The 14953-nt window shown below is 41.8% G+C and overlaps 1 long non-coding RNA gene across 1 annotated transcript in view; it reads left to right on the plus strand.

Annotated features, from left to right (window-relative positions):
- The first annotated feature begins 655 nt into the window (after positions 1 to 655).
- Positions 656 to 14953, plus strand: part of LOC307223769 — a 301182-nt gene continuing 286884 nt past the window's right edge. Inside the window, exon 1 of the long non-coding RNA XR_013842259.1 lies at positions 656 to 865. This is a non-coding gene — a long non-coding RNA (uncharacterized lncRNA). The remainder of the gene's footprint in view (positions 866 to 14953) is intronic.

Consider the following 14953-nt stretch of genomic DNA (forward strand, 5'->3'; position numbering starts at 1 on the left):
CAGACTCTGGGGTTGTGCGCCCATCTCACTCAAGAGGCCAGGGGCCAGCGCTGTCCGGAGACACTTCCGGGTCACGTGGCCAAACATACCCATCTCTTAATGGCGCTTCATCTCTTGATTTATTTGTCTTCGCCCGCCGCTGTGATCCCAGAGATCCATTAATCAGCAGTCTACCTTTGCTTGACGTATGTGCTTTAACATCTTCCAATTATATATTTCCAATTATATTTTTGAGTTAAAGCAAACCAGCACGCGCAGATTGGAGACGGCGTCTGGGAAGAGCCGACTTTCACCGAGGGCTGGGCCAAGTGACCGGGGCACCCCCTTCTCTCGAATCCGGGGGTGCATTGTGGCCACCGCTGGCAAGGCAGTCCCCCCCATATCCTTGGGGGGGGAAGACTGCATACTTCCCATAGCAGCCTCTTAATTACCTCGTGTAGGTCGGAGAGATGTTATTGTCGGCCATCTTCCAATGCGCCACCTGGTGGCCCCCCTTCAGATTAAGTCTCTTTTAGGGACGCGGGTGGCGCTGTGGGTTAAACCTTGCTGATCAGAAGGTCGGCGGTTCGAATCCCCACGACGGGGTGAGTTCCCCTTGCTCGGTCCCTGCTTCTGCCAACCTAGCAGTTCGAAAGCACGTCAAAGTGCAAGTAGATAAATAGGTACCGCTCCGGCGGGAAGGTAAATGGCGTTTCCGTATGCTGCTGTGGTTCGCCAGAAGCAGCTTAGTCATGCTGGCCACATGACCTGGAAGCTGTACGCTGGCTCCCTTGGCCAATAAAGCGAGATGAGCGCCACAACCCCAGAGTCAGTCACGACTGGAACTAACAGTCAGGGGTCCCTTTACCTTCACCTTTACCTTTACGTCTCTCTTGGTCCACACCTCCCATTGTGGTTTTATTTTCATTCATGATTGGGGGGTTCTTTCTGTTGCCACTGCCGTGTTCTCTTTCTCTCTCATAGGTTTGGTCTAGGGAAGGAAGAAACATCCCTCCCCCCACTCCTGCCCCACACGTACCTTCTGTCTGACGTTGCTCTTGAAACCCTTCCTCTAGTCTGCAAAGGGAAATGTTTTCTGCCTCTCCTACCCTCCTCTCAACACACTCCAGCCTAACTTAATAACAACAATAACACATTGCAGAGTGTTTAAATTCTCTCTTGCACAGAGGTGGAGTGGGGGTGGCTCTCTCTTTCCTCAGCCCTTCAGGTTGAGACTAAGCATAATTGGCCCCACATAACATAACGCATGTCTCAATTTTAATTGGCAGAATGTTGGAAGGTATGGTCTTCGGCACTTACATTAAATTCACTTGTTAAAAACAACAATGCTGTTTGCTCTGTCAGTCAACAAACACTTTTAATGGAGATTTCACATCTGTATAATCTGCAATGACAAAATTGCATGCTTTCAGTTATTCAGTGTAATTATTTCAAGCAGAGTCTTGTCTTCCCTGAGGGCCCCTTTGTTGGTTTTGATTTTCAGATATCCTGCAGCAGGTACAGAAAGACCCAGTATAGAAAAGGATTTTGCACTGGCCCACCCCCTCATCCACATGAAAAATCCAAGACAGCACTGCAATTTTATTGTATTTTTTTCATTTGTCCCATATCAATTATCTGACATCAGTTTTGAAAAATGAAGTCCAGACCTTGTAAATGTGAAAGACAGTACAGAGCTGTATATTAAGTGCAATATTTTATCAAACCACAAAACGTGTTTGTTTCTGAAATGAAGCCATAAATATTAAGAAACTAGAAACATTCAGAAAACTGATGGTTATACCCAACACTAGTTATACTCAGAGTACAAAATCAAAATCAATAGATTTAAGTCAGCCAGGATAGCTTGAATTGGTCAGTGTGCTGATAACACCAAGGTTGCAGGTTCAATCCTCATATAAGACAGCTACATATTCCTGCATTGCAGGGAGCTGGACTAGATGTTCTTCAGGGTCCCTTCCAACTCTACAGTTCTGTGAGTCTATGATTCATTTATTTAGATCTGTTGATTTCCATGGATTTACCCAGAGTATGACTTTGGATATCACCCAAATTGTTTTATAAAACCAGCCGCTGATGGAAGACTTAGACCACTGCATTTGAGTAAGAACATGTGGCAATTCTGTGGCAGTTGCATGTGCATGTTCTTCTTATCAAAATACCTACAGTTCTCAAAAAACCAAAAATATGGTGTATTTTTTTTCTGGATAAAATTTGCAAATCGTATTTTTACTCCTAAAGCTACTCAGCATTTAAAATTATACAGTCACTTGCATGGCAGATTTAGAACTGCATTACATGAACAAGAAACAGCAGCATCCAGCTAAAAGCAAGGAACTTGTACAAATATACAGCTTGTAAGTTTTCTTCTCCAGCAAAATGCCTGCCTAAATAAAGACATTTTCATCTGGCAGTAGAAAATATACAAATTGAGAGATGTATCGAATCACCCTTGTAAAGCAGTTTTATACAAGCAAGATTACCTACTCCCTCCCTCCCTTCCTGCAGGCAGTGCCTTGCTCTTTCAGAAACCTTGTTTTGTATAAAAGAGTGAGGGGAGAAGGGTATCCCACACAACAAGAATATTCCGCTTGGGAGCAAACCTATCGCCCATTCTGTTAGTACAGAACAGATCCAGAAAAAGCCATTGGTCACCACTTGCCTTTAGGCAAATGCTGAAACTCCAGGTGGTGACCTGCTCAGAGAAGCCATTCCTGTCTGCTTAAATGGTGAGGACTGGCTTGGCCCAAGACATTTTGCTACCCGAGAAAAAACAGTGGTATAGCAATCAATCCTTCTTCCCAGGAGGAACTCTGGGAATTGTAGTTCTGTGGGAAGAATAACTGGTCTCTCCAAACAAACTAGGATACTTTGGGGGAAGCCCTGACTATTAAAGTGATGTAAGAGTGCTTTAAATGTACGATGTAGATGGGCCTCCCAAAATCAGCTACTTGATGCAGCTCACTTTGCAATCATCTTCCTGGTATCATCTTCCTGGTCAGAGAGCCAAGTGGAAAGGCATTTTGATGGCTCTCTCAAGTTGAATGCCTAGAAACAACAGATAAATTGTTTCTTAAAACACATCAAATATGTGACAAGAGGTGGAGAGACAGCAATTAGGTAGTGTGATTATTTACTTCTGCAACTACTTAACTCAGCAGGAGAACAGTAGCACCTTGCTTTTTAAAAACAAAAACAAAAAACAATTTTATCCTTTAAAACAAAGACAAAAACCTCCACTCCATCTTGCACATGCAGCATGCAGAAATTCTCCTTATGGTGAAGCAGATGAGAGTCCCTTCAGGATATTCACATACATTTCAAATGAAATATTTTCAGAAACAAATGCATTATTTTCTGGTTTTTAAGTCTTCAAGTTTTCCCAGTGTTTCTCTGTGTTATTAGTTGCCATTTTCTCTCGCTCTCCCCCCACTGTGCTTTCCATTTCTCTCTCTCTCTCTCTCTCTCTCTCTCTCTCTCTCTCTCTCTCTCTTGATGACAGACGTGAACAGTCGTTTCACTTAACACAGCGTTGTTGCAGCATTTGTAAAATTTGAAATGAAATGCAATGGCAGGTGGCGGTGGGGGTGGGGACTTCAGAGAAAGACAGTAAAATCTGGGCCTGCTGGTTTGTCATTGCCTATCAGAGTATCATTCAGATCTGCAAATGTTTTATACTTCTTTACTACACAGGGAAACATCCTTACAGGCTGTGAGCAACAGCACTGGAGTACTGCAAGTTAGAAACAGGGTGTAGCTGGGCATCTAATGAGACTGAAACTTACAGGAAAATTGTTTGAGCAGCTCTAGGCAGGGAAATTGTGAAGGCAAGCAGATGGAGAGTGATGAAGCTGCAGGGAGACTGGATCACCTTGCAGACAAAGCCAGTGCCATGTCTCAATTAAGGAATTAAAATGGGGGTTGGGCTTTATTAAATCCACATACCCCAAAACGTGAAACGCACACACACACACACACACCCCAATTTTAGCTTTGTTTAGCTCCCCTTTGTTCCCTTCCAGTCATAGTAGCTAAAGGGACCATCGCAAAAAGCTGCCTCCTCGGTCTTGTTCTAATTTGAAGGCTGGACCAAAATCCAGCTGTTGCCCAGATACAGGCCTGCTCCATAAGCATTTATGGCCAGACAAAGGAGTATACCAAAGAGCTACATTGGATCCTGGATGCTGTAGGATAGTTGCTTAACTCTAATTAATGCATGAAGGGGTTAATACCATAGAGTAAGCTGTCCTGTCAAGCTTAGCTAAGTTACGGTACTCCCTTGGGAGGAAGTCTAGTCTATTGTTCCTTCAGTCTACCATTTGAACTCAGAAATGTAAAGAGTTCTTAGCTGGTAGCTCCAGGCTCAGACCACATGGCTTTCTTACAAAGCCAAACTAGTGTTGCTATACAAGTAATTTAGGAGTTTTCACCACTTTGGAACTAACCCAAGCTTTGTTGCCTGTGATTTCTGAATGCTATATGTAAAAGGTCATGAATCTGACCTTTAAAGAGTTTGTAAGTAAACCATTTTAACTTACCAAATGTGTGGACTTTTTCTATGTTAGGGGAAGTGGGAAGCTTTGGAAGGAATTCACAAGGGCATATTTTAAAGGTGTAACAGCCTATATTTCCACACTTTACTTTGTTGCATGGTTTGTGATTTTGAATTTCTGCTGGGGTTCTCCCACCAAAGAGTACTTGTCCCGCACCTAGATCTTAACAGCCAGGGAATTCTCTTTTTATACTTTCTTTCCCAACCAACAGAATCACCTTCTGGCCCTGGTGAGTGAAGCTACATGGGATGATAATGTCATTGTTTAATGCCTGAGTGATTCACCACAGGGAGAAGCTGAATGAAGATCAGGAAGCCCTGTGGTTCTAGTTTTGTCACTCTAGACCAGTGTGCGTTCTTCAAACTTGGGTCCCCAACCATCATTGCACTTCAACTCCCATCATTCACAGGCAGTTTAGCTGATAGGTCAGGGTGATGGAAGTTGCTAGGGACCTAAGTTTGAAGGGCACTGCTCTAGACAATCAGGAAACTGAAAGTAGATCAAATGCTTCCAGAAAACTGCAAATGCCTATGGTGTGTGTGTGTGTGTGTTTTACTAGTCCTATACTTCTTAAGTACCCACCCTATCCTGCCAGTTTTTCTTGTTAGCTATATCCAAAAACACCATCAGGTTTCATGGAGTATTTCTGAGCTGTCAAATTAGGTTCCATGAGTTATCCTCCAGTTGGAAGGTCACTGGCTCACATTTACAGTTCAGACATATGGATCAGTCCACCTATATAACATCAGTCATTAACTTTGCTCCTATGTTCACTTATCTTCAAAAATGCCCCTGTGAGGTAGAGGAGTATCCTCTAGCAACTGGAAGTCACAAATGAGATCTGCAGCGCGGGCAGATAATGGAATGAAATCTCATGTGGCACAGTTCAATGCTTTGCCTACAAAACTATTCATCTTTTTTTGCCCTTTAGGTACAATCTTAAAATGATGAAATTATAGTCTTTACCTTGGTCTTCCTTCTAGGAGGATATAGTCATCTTTAAGTGCAAATAAAGTTCAGTCCAGGTATTTAATTGTCCACTAAATCTAAATACAAAAAAACTTCAATAGTTCAATTCATATATATATATATATATATATGTGTGTGTGTGTGTGTTCACTGCTACGTAACACGAGGCAATTTGAGGTGACCCTGTCCTTGTCATTTTATTCTGTCACTGTAATTTGTTTCTTTTCTGCCTGCCCCATTGTACTGTTTTAATCCATAAATGTGACTGATAATGTTTTCTGTGGTTTGCTTTGCATGCAATTCACAAGCACAGGAGGGAGGCAGACACTCAGTTTTACATACATCTTGCCATGATGAGCAGAGGTGTCATCTTTTGCTTTTTGCAGAAACCCTCACACTTTGAGCTGAATCCCTCTGAGCATTTGCAAAGTTCTTTTTTCCCTGTGAAGGGAATGCCCCTTGTTGGTGGTGTGCGATAGAATCTTGCATTCAGCTGCAACTCAGCTACATTCTGCCTGCCCAGGCTGGAAGTTGCCTCATAAGCACTGTGATATCTAAGATGAGAAGGCAGGCCATTAGTTGACTATGGGGAAAATGCCTGGGATCCACTTTGGGCTGGGTGAATCAGTTAGAAAGCAACTGATGATTTACTGCTGGCAACCAGAATGTTCTCAGAAGACAGTCCCAAACTTGTAATTTGGGGAACAGCCATTTTGTCGGTTTCCAAAGATGGGGGTAAGGTCTCCTCCCATTGACGCGCCTCCTCCCATTGATGTGTGCTGCACACATTATGTCACCGGCATATGATGTGCATGACACATACAATACAATGCCTCTGGACATGGAAGAAATGCTAACCAAAGGAGCACCTTCCAGCTCATTCCTCCATGCCTAATTTCTATCTCGTGAAACGGCTTTTCTTTTTCAGAAACGGAGTCCCATCTGTCTTTTATTTGTCTGTGCATAATGTGCAGTTAAACCCGCACCCTCCCCAAAGTGATTGCTAAAGTTTATTGCGTGCGTTTTTAAAAAATGGAAAAAGAGAGCAAGAAGAGTAAACAAACGTTTAAAAGTCTAGTTGCATAGAGAAGGATCTTTATGGTTTGTCGCCTACATCAATTTCTTCTCTCAAAGCATATCAATCAACTATGTGGATTTGGCTCTCGCTCTCCAGCCTTCCCCTCCCTTCTCTTTTCTCTCTTATACCTCAAATGATCTGGCAAGAAAAATGATCAGAAAGTGATTGTCTGAAATACTTTGTCTGAACATTTGGGAAAGTGCCTCACTTCAGAGGGATGACTGAATGGTTGGTGTATACTGAAGAGATGTTGTTATTTTTCAGAGCTGGTTCACTTTGCCATCATTTTCATTACTATTCTGGGAGACGCTAAGATTCATTAAAAACAGGTAAGTAAAGGAAATAATCCATCTCTGCCACAGTTGCTGCCTCCTCCTCTTCTTCAGTGCCGTGTGCTTAATTTTACTAACAATTCTGGAATTGGATAGGTTGGGTGGCAACTGATATGGAATAAAAATCGTATCAGCATATGCCTGAAAAACCAACACTTCTCTTAGGCATTGTATTAAAGGCCACATTTACATTTGTGGTAATTTGCTCGAAAGCAGCAAAGTACATAGTTGCGGACTATGCATCGTTGTGCACACAGTGATGAGCATCAGTGATTTCCCAAGGGGGAACCATCCCTGCAACCATTCCAAAATGTAAAAGAATCCCTGTCTGCAAAAACCTAACAAGGAAGCATCTAAACTGCAAGCCAAGAAGTAAGCCACATCACCAGAGCCCTATTTCTGTTCTTATCCTGAAGCAAAGTTCTTAACCTGAAGCACCATTTCTGGGTTAGCGGAGTGTGTAACCTGAAGCGCAGCAGCAGTGGGAGGCCCCATTAGCTAAAGTGGTGCTTCAGGTTAAGAACACTTTCAGGTTAGGAATGGACCTCCGGAACGAATTAAGTACAGTGGTGCCCCGCAAGACGAATGCCTCGCAAGATGGAAAACTCGCTAGACGAAAGAGTTTTCCGTTTTGGAGGCGCTTCGCAAAACGAATTTCCTATGGGCTTGCTTCGTAGGACGAAAATGTCTTGCGAGTTCCTGCGGGGTTTTTTTACTCCCCCCCCCCTTTTTCTAAGCCACTAAGCCGCTTATCCGCTAAGCCGATAAAAGCCGCCAAACCGCTAATAGCGCTAATCCACTAAACCGTCAATGGGCTTGCTTCACAAGACGAAAAAACCGCTAGACGAAGAGACTCACAGAACGGATTCTTTTCGTCTTGCGAGGCACCACTGTACATAACCAGAGGTACCACTGTAATATGTTAGGCATTCGTTTCTCCAGCAGCCCCGTGGAAATTTCAAGAGCACAATAGATGCATAGAATCATCCGGACTTTAAATGTTGTAGCACTTTGAAAAGCAATTTGAGGGGAAATGGTGGGGAGTAAACCACATAGGTGAAAAATAAAAGCACTCCAGAATCGATCTTGACTCAGTAAGGTACCCATTGCTAACGAGCAAGAACTGGCATTGCATTGCTGATGTAGAGAGCGTGCCTGGAACAAGCAACCCGGAATGGGGCTGTTTTAGCAGTTGAGCTACCAAGGCACTAGAAAAGGCAGTAAATGAAGAATTCCAGTAATTTAATCTGAAAGATATAAATCACGAGCAACCAGCTCTCCACAGCCCTAATGGAGAGAAATCTCCACAATCTAGCAAGGTTTCAATGATAAAAGGCTATTTTCAGACACAGAACTCTACAAGAAACAATTCACCGTCAGGGAAAGATAGCTCCCTAGGTGCCAGTTTCAAGCAGAACTGGAGGTCACTAAAGGTCAGAAAATAGAACTTGCAGTACTTGGGAAATTTAGGGTGCCAGGCCGCAAGTATCCCAACTTGCCAAGTTTCAGCTCTATGTGGGTTTAGAAACATTTCTGATTTAATGCCTGCCAGGTAAGAGGGAAAAGACCTGGATATCTTAGATTTTGAAAAAGAGTCATAATGGTTTTGTTGGCACAAAGAATTAAAAGCCGACATCACAATTATGAAAAATATTTGGCAGCGCAAGTTAGAAAGTGATGGTCAATATAAGGATTCCTATGGCACTTCAGAGGGAAATTAAAGAAACTAATAATATCAAGCAGACATTCTCTTGCAATGCCTGGGAGTAAGGATGTGGAGGGTGGAATTCAATTCAGTTCACATTTGAAGATGAGCCAGTCTAAAGTGCACAATATGAAACAAGACACACTTTATGAAACACAGTCATTCTTTGAAATTCACACTGCTCTGAATTTTTAAAATCCAGTTCTCCAGCTAAGTTATTTGTAAAAACTTGTATATAGCAGGGATAAGCGCGCATAGACATTTATAAAAGAAAATAGCATATAAAATGCATTATATGAAGTAAAATTGCTTATAAAATTATGTATATTAGGAGAAATTTGCTGAAAATTGTTCATGAAAACTTTTTTTTTTAAAGGCAGACTGATGAGGAAATGTGGAGAACTGAATTTAAGAATTGGGGGGGGGATGAAAAACTGAGAGAAACAGAAACTAATTCACCAAACCCACAAACCAGCATGCCCAAACCATGTTGTTGTTTTAGAGAGCCTTCTTCTCTCCCTGACACCTGAAGTTAATCTATAAGCTGGCAGTTGGTTTTGGTATATCTTTACCAATGAACTTCATTGTATTGCTTCCTGCTGTTTTATTCATCTGATTGCATTTATTTATTCATTCATTCATTCCATATTTTATTTTTTAAATCCAAATATTTTTAGACAGGCAGACCCCAAAGTTGCTTAAAGTATTTTAAAAAAAATCAATAAAAATTAAATGATGAGTAAAGAGCTAAAACTCTATGAAGAACGTCCCACTGTTCAATGGAACTTGCTCCCAGGTAAGTTTGTAGAGAGCTTCATGTCTAAGTGACTTCATGGCAGGAAAAAAAATGCTCAGCCAGGCTAAAGGCATGCCAAACCACAAACATTTATGCAATTTTAGGAAAAGGCTATTCAAGAAACGACCATGGTGTGTGTGTGTGTGTGTGTGTATGTTTGTCCCATTTCAAGCTGCCTTGAAAGGCAGCATAAAAATATTCAAAAAAAGTAAATCAAATTTTATAAGAAAAATATGCCAAATAAACAAATGAAATAAACATGAAATGGTCACAGATCTCTTAGTTCACGTTCCTTGGGCAATAGTTTCAACATTTCTATCTTCAAGGACATATAATAATTCAATAATAATAATAATAATGCTTATATTGGGAGCTCATGTGGCAGACTCTATTTCTAGAAGTGTGAACTGGGAAGTTCCCGGTTTAAATCCTGCTTTGGCCATTAGGCAGCCTATTTCCTGCTTCTTAAAAATGGTTGGAGAATTCTCACGGCTGCAGCTGGTGCAAGGAGAAGGTAGCTCAGCCTTTTATTGCCACCGAGGCAAAAGACAGTCAAATCATAAAGCCTGAAAGCAGCCCCTTTGTTGTTAAGGAGTCCCTTTGATGCCATTTACTCATACACTTAAAACACCTTAGTACACAATCTGTATAGCTTTCAAAGCATACAAAGTATTTTCCGCGTCTGCTTTGATCCACCAGCAAATATTGTCTCCCTCCCAAGAAAGACCATTTTCTTTGACTGCTTTGTTGTTCAATTCTATATATATATATAAGGGGGGGGGGAAGTACCAGAAACAACCAGCAAAACCCATTACAGCATATCCATCAACTTCCTGAGAAAATCAAGTGTAATTAAAAAAGAGAGAAAGAAATTTGTCATTTTCTTTCCTTTCCCTGGTATTCTAACAGCATGCAGCACTGCCAAGATGACTATGTGAGGGGAACTTAAGATTGGAACGGGTGGTTTTCCCCCCATGGATATTTTCACTGTTTGCATACATTTCTCCCATTTCATGGCAGATTGTCCTGTGATGGTGTACATCTGTTGCCGCAGCATGCCAGCATCCTTCTCAAGATTCATAAGGACACGGTCCCTAACATATCCCCAGCCTTCTGCCCATCAGACAGCTCTGATTAGAATTGTCGCAGAAGGAATCCGACGATATGGCTGTGGTCTGTTCCTGGAGAAATGTACACTAGACAGCAGGAAGTAGGAGGGGGATGTGTCATATGGTACGGCACGCATGCTGATACCCAATGTGAAGTAAAACAAATAAGCACGTTGGCAAATGGTACATAGTCAGCAGGAGGCATTCCTGAGGAGAAGCCATTTCCTTTTTGACAATTAGAAGCAACATCATCCTACAGGAGCCATCCTGTTTTCTTTTGTCCTTACGAAAGGATAAAGAGAATGCCAGCTCTGAAAAAGTCTACAATGCTATGCAGGGAAATCATTGTATATCAGGCTTGCGTTCTTCTTCCCCCCATTATATTCAACCATCTTTCAAGATTTGTATTAGGACCCGACAAAATCTCTGTCTGCTTTGAACACAAATGAGTAGAGCACAATAGAGGATTCCTTAGCATCCAATACAGTCTTGCAAAGTGAAGTGTGAACCAAGCAAAAGTTTGAAGTACAACATGTTTACTTGGAAGCAAGCCTTGCCGGTAGGAACATTTGCCGGAAGAGGCACCAGCTTCTCAAGATGATTGAGGGAGTCCGATGTGGTGTCCTGATGTCACACTCACAACATCACACAATGTGGCAAGAAGCCAAGGGGCAGAACTGAATGCCCTCTGAATGTTGAGGGGGCCAGACCCCCTCAGAAAGAACCATAGAGGGGCCAAAGTACTTCAGCCCTCAGGAGCTCGCGTTTATGTACCCCAGTGATATAAACTCTGCACAAGGTCACTGTTTCTGATTTCCACTGCATGCAGCAAAAAGTGCCAGATTCAAAGGCCTCCGAAGGAGATCTCAAGAGTACATGTGGGGGAGAAGCAAACCTTCCGATGAAGGCAGGAATTCTGAAATATACAACACAGGTTTTAAGGATTTTAGTTTTGTCCGTTTGTCAAGAGGTTGCCGGTTAGACTGCTCGAGGCAGCAAAATGTCTTGGGTCAGTGTTGTGACCCCATTCCAAACTGAGTCAGGGGCAAAAACATATGAACAACTGATCCCTACTGGTTCATGCCAAAGACATATCTGGTAAAGAATTCTGTTCTCACAGGGGCCACTCCTGACCCCCAGCGATCAGTTTTCAAAGGCATACTGGCTCCAAAAGTGGAGGTGGAACATAACCATCGTGGAGGGCAGCCACTGATAGCCCTGTCCTCAGTCACGTTGCCTAATCCCCTTTTAAAGCCATTCAAGTTGGTAACCATCACTACATCTTGTGGAATCAAATTTGATATTTTAATTAAGTGCTGTGTGAAGAAGTATCTCTTTTTCTCTGCTCTGAATTTCCCAGCATTTGGCTTCCCTGGCTCATTGGTATTGCAGAAGAGAGAGAAACTCTCCATCCACTTTCCCTACACCATGCATAATTCCATACACCTCTGTCTTTTTTCTATTCTAAATTAGAAAGGCCCAAGTGCCATAACTATTTTTCTCATAGGGAAGCTGATCCAGCTCCTTGATTTGGTTGTCCTTTTTTTGAGTTTTACAAAATCCTGCAGCAGCAACCAGATTGTACACTGCATTTCAGGTGTGGTCACACTGTAGTGTTAGATAATAATAATTATTATTAATATTACCATAATCATTTATATATTGATTACCTTCTAAGCCACTACCTTAAGATGGTTTACATATGAGATACCGTACTTTTCGCCCTATAGGACGCACTTTTTCCCCTCCAAAAATGAAGGGGAAATGTGTGTGCGTCCTATGGGGCGAATGCAGGCTTTCGCTGAAGCCTGGAGAGCAAGAGGGTCGGTGCTTCAGGAAGCTCTCCGCAAGCCTGCATCTCGGGCTTCGTGAAAATATCGGGCAGCCCCACAAGCTTGGGGGACAGCGGGGAGGCGCAGCGCAGCCATCCCGCTGTTCCCCGACCTGGTTTGGATTCCCCAACCTGGTTTTTTTGGGGGGAAAGGGGGGAAATTCCTTTATTTCCCCCCCAAAAAAACAACTAGGTGCGTCCTATGGGCCGGTGCGCCCTATGGGATGAAAATACGGTAATTAAAAACAGTTTTAAAAAACATAAAAACAACAAGTATATTTCAAATAAAACTATAGCCCTAATCAGTGGGGACTCATGGTAAAAACCTATTCAGCCAGCTGAGAAAGTCTGATATTGGCGGTTTTATTTCTGACCCCATTCCTAATAGTACCTAGTATGGAATTTGCCTTTTTCACAGCTGCCATTTTGCTGAGCTAACCTATCACTACTCTGAGGCTGTATGGGATTAGGAGAAAACCATATTGACATCATCATCATTATTATTATTATTATTATTACTATACACCCCTTAGAACTGCTGGATAATAAATTGTAATATTGGCCAGCTTCATAGCACAACAGAAAGCAGTTCAGCAGATCCCTCTTCTGGCTGGCTGTCCAGAGAGTCTGCTTGCAGGAGCTGCTGGTGTCTCACAAAGGCTATACAAAACAAGGAAGATGCCCCAACAAAGTCCACGTGGCACCAATTTGGCTCAGTGGTTGTGCATTATTAATCAAATTCTGCCCACACATGCCAACATCCACTGGCATTCGCTTTGCTCTCAGGCGAGTTCCAAAGAAGTCAGGGTACTGCACTTTATTCAATCTGAACACTTCCATGTTGCTTGTCACACTGAATGGAGGACAGATTCTTATACATTCTCTTTGCTACATGGAGACATTTGCTGTCAGGGAAAGAATGTCCTCATTACACGGCACTCTTCATGCTCGGACACCTCTTCATAACGGCTTGCTTTGGTTCTTGCTACTCTTTGCTATCAGGAATGAAACTAATCACTGTCTGAAGCCTGTTTAATGAGATCACATTCAGCTTTTCTGTGCTACTCTGCCTGCCATGCAGCCGAGAAGACATGACAGGGGTTGTTTATCTTTCAGTTCATTGACCACATGGAAAACAAGGCTCCCCACCCACCCACTTTCCCCACCGCCTGGCAGTCGAAATGGGATACTGTAAGATGTTATGGCCAGAAAACCATCTAGAAGACATAGAATGGTCCAATAAGTTAAGGGTCGTCCCCCAACCCTAGAATTAAAAATCTTATTTAATGTGCACAGTATATTCTCTCTCTTTTTGTCAAATAATATTTATTAGTTTTCCAAATTTTTAACAAATCAATGCCAAATTCCATCAGATTTAACACAATTTTTCCAAAAAGTTGAGTTCCTTTTCTTTGTCCTAGATGTGCCCCTACTCTCCCCCATTGCTGCCCCCATTGCTGCTTGACATTACATATTTATTTCTAATTCACATTTCATTTCTTATATTCAATTTACAATTATTAATTTTTTATTACTATTTTCCTCTCCCATTATCCATCAGCTGTTAATTTATCAATTCCCACTCGTATATTACAGTGTAACAATATTATTGCCATATAACAATAACAGATTCCCTTAAAAAAACAAAAGAGGTTATACATCACAGTATATTCTCGTAAGGCACTCTCTCTCCAGATGTTGTTGAACTACAACTCCCATCATTCTTGACTAGGGTTGGGGAAGAAAGTTGATTCAGTTTGTATCTAAATGCAGATCTTCCTAATTCACACTTTCCCAAACAATATGCAACTGAAACAGTGTAAGCCTTGAAAACTTGCAATTTCCTGAATCTTGAGAGTTCACTAATGTGCATATTAAGGTAAAGTGTGCGTTAAAATGCATGCACTGGTGTAACTGATATACAAAAAATCTATCACATTTGGGGGAATCAATTTTTTTAAACAATGTATATTGGGCAAAATTTCATAGAAAAATGTGTACATTTGAAGAAAGGCACACTAAAACGCTCATGGATCTTTATTTAGACCAGGCTTTCTCAACCTCGGCCCTACAGATGTTTTGAGACTAGAATTCCCATCATCCCTGACCACTGGTCCTGCTAGCTAGGGATCATGGGAGTTGTAGGTCAAAAACATCTGGAGGGCCAAGGGTGAGGAAGCCTGATTTAGACTTTTTTTAAAAAAACCACTAATAATAATAATAATAATTATTATTATTATTATTATTATTATTATTATTATTATTATTTATATCCCGCCACCTGGCTGGGTTTCCCCAGCCACTCTAGGTGGCATCCAACACAATATTAAAATATAGTAATGTATAAATGATGTGGAAATGTGGAAAAATGTGGGGGGGGGATAGAAGCCCATGCAAACATTTGAAGCACCTGAGGAATTTTTTTTTGGGGGGGGGGTCTTAACACCTTTGTTTTGCCCTGGATGCTTTAACACTCGTTTCCAGACCAGTAGATACAGAGGATACTTGTTGGAACATCTGTAGCCTAAGTGGGAATCTTATATACCCTTCTGCTCCACCCTAGAAACTATTATAATATTG

The sequence above is a fragment of the Podarcis cretensis genome, assembly GCF_951804945.1.
Source record: "Podarcis cretensis genome assembly, chromosome: 9".
NCBI classification, from domain to species: domain Eukaryota; kingdom Metazoa; phylum Chordata; class Lepidosauria; order Squamata; family Lacertidae; genus Podarcis; species Podarcis cretensis.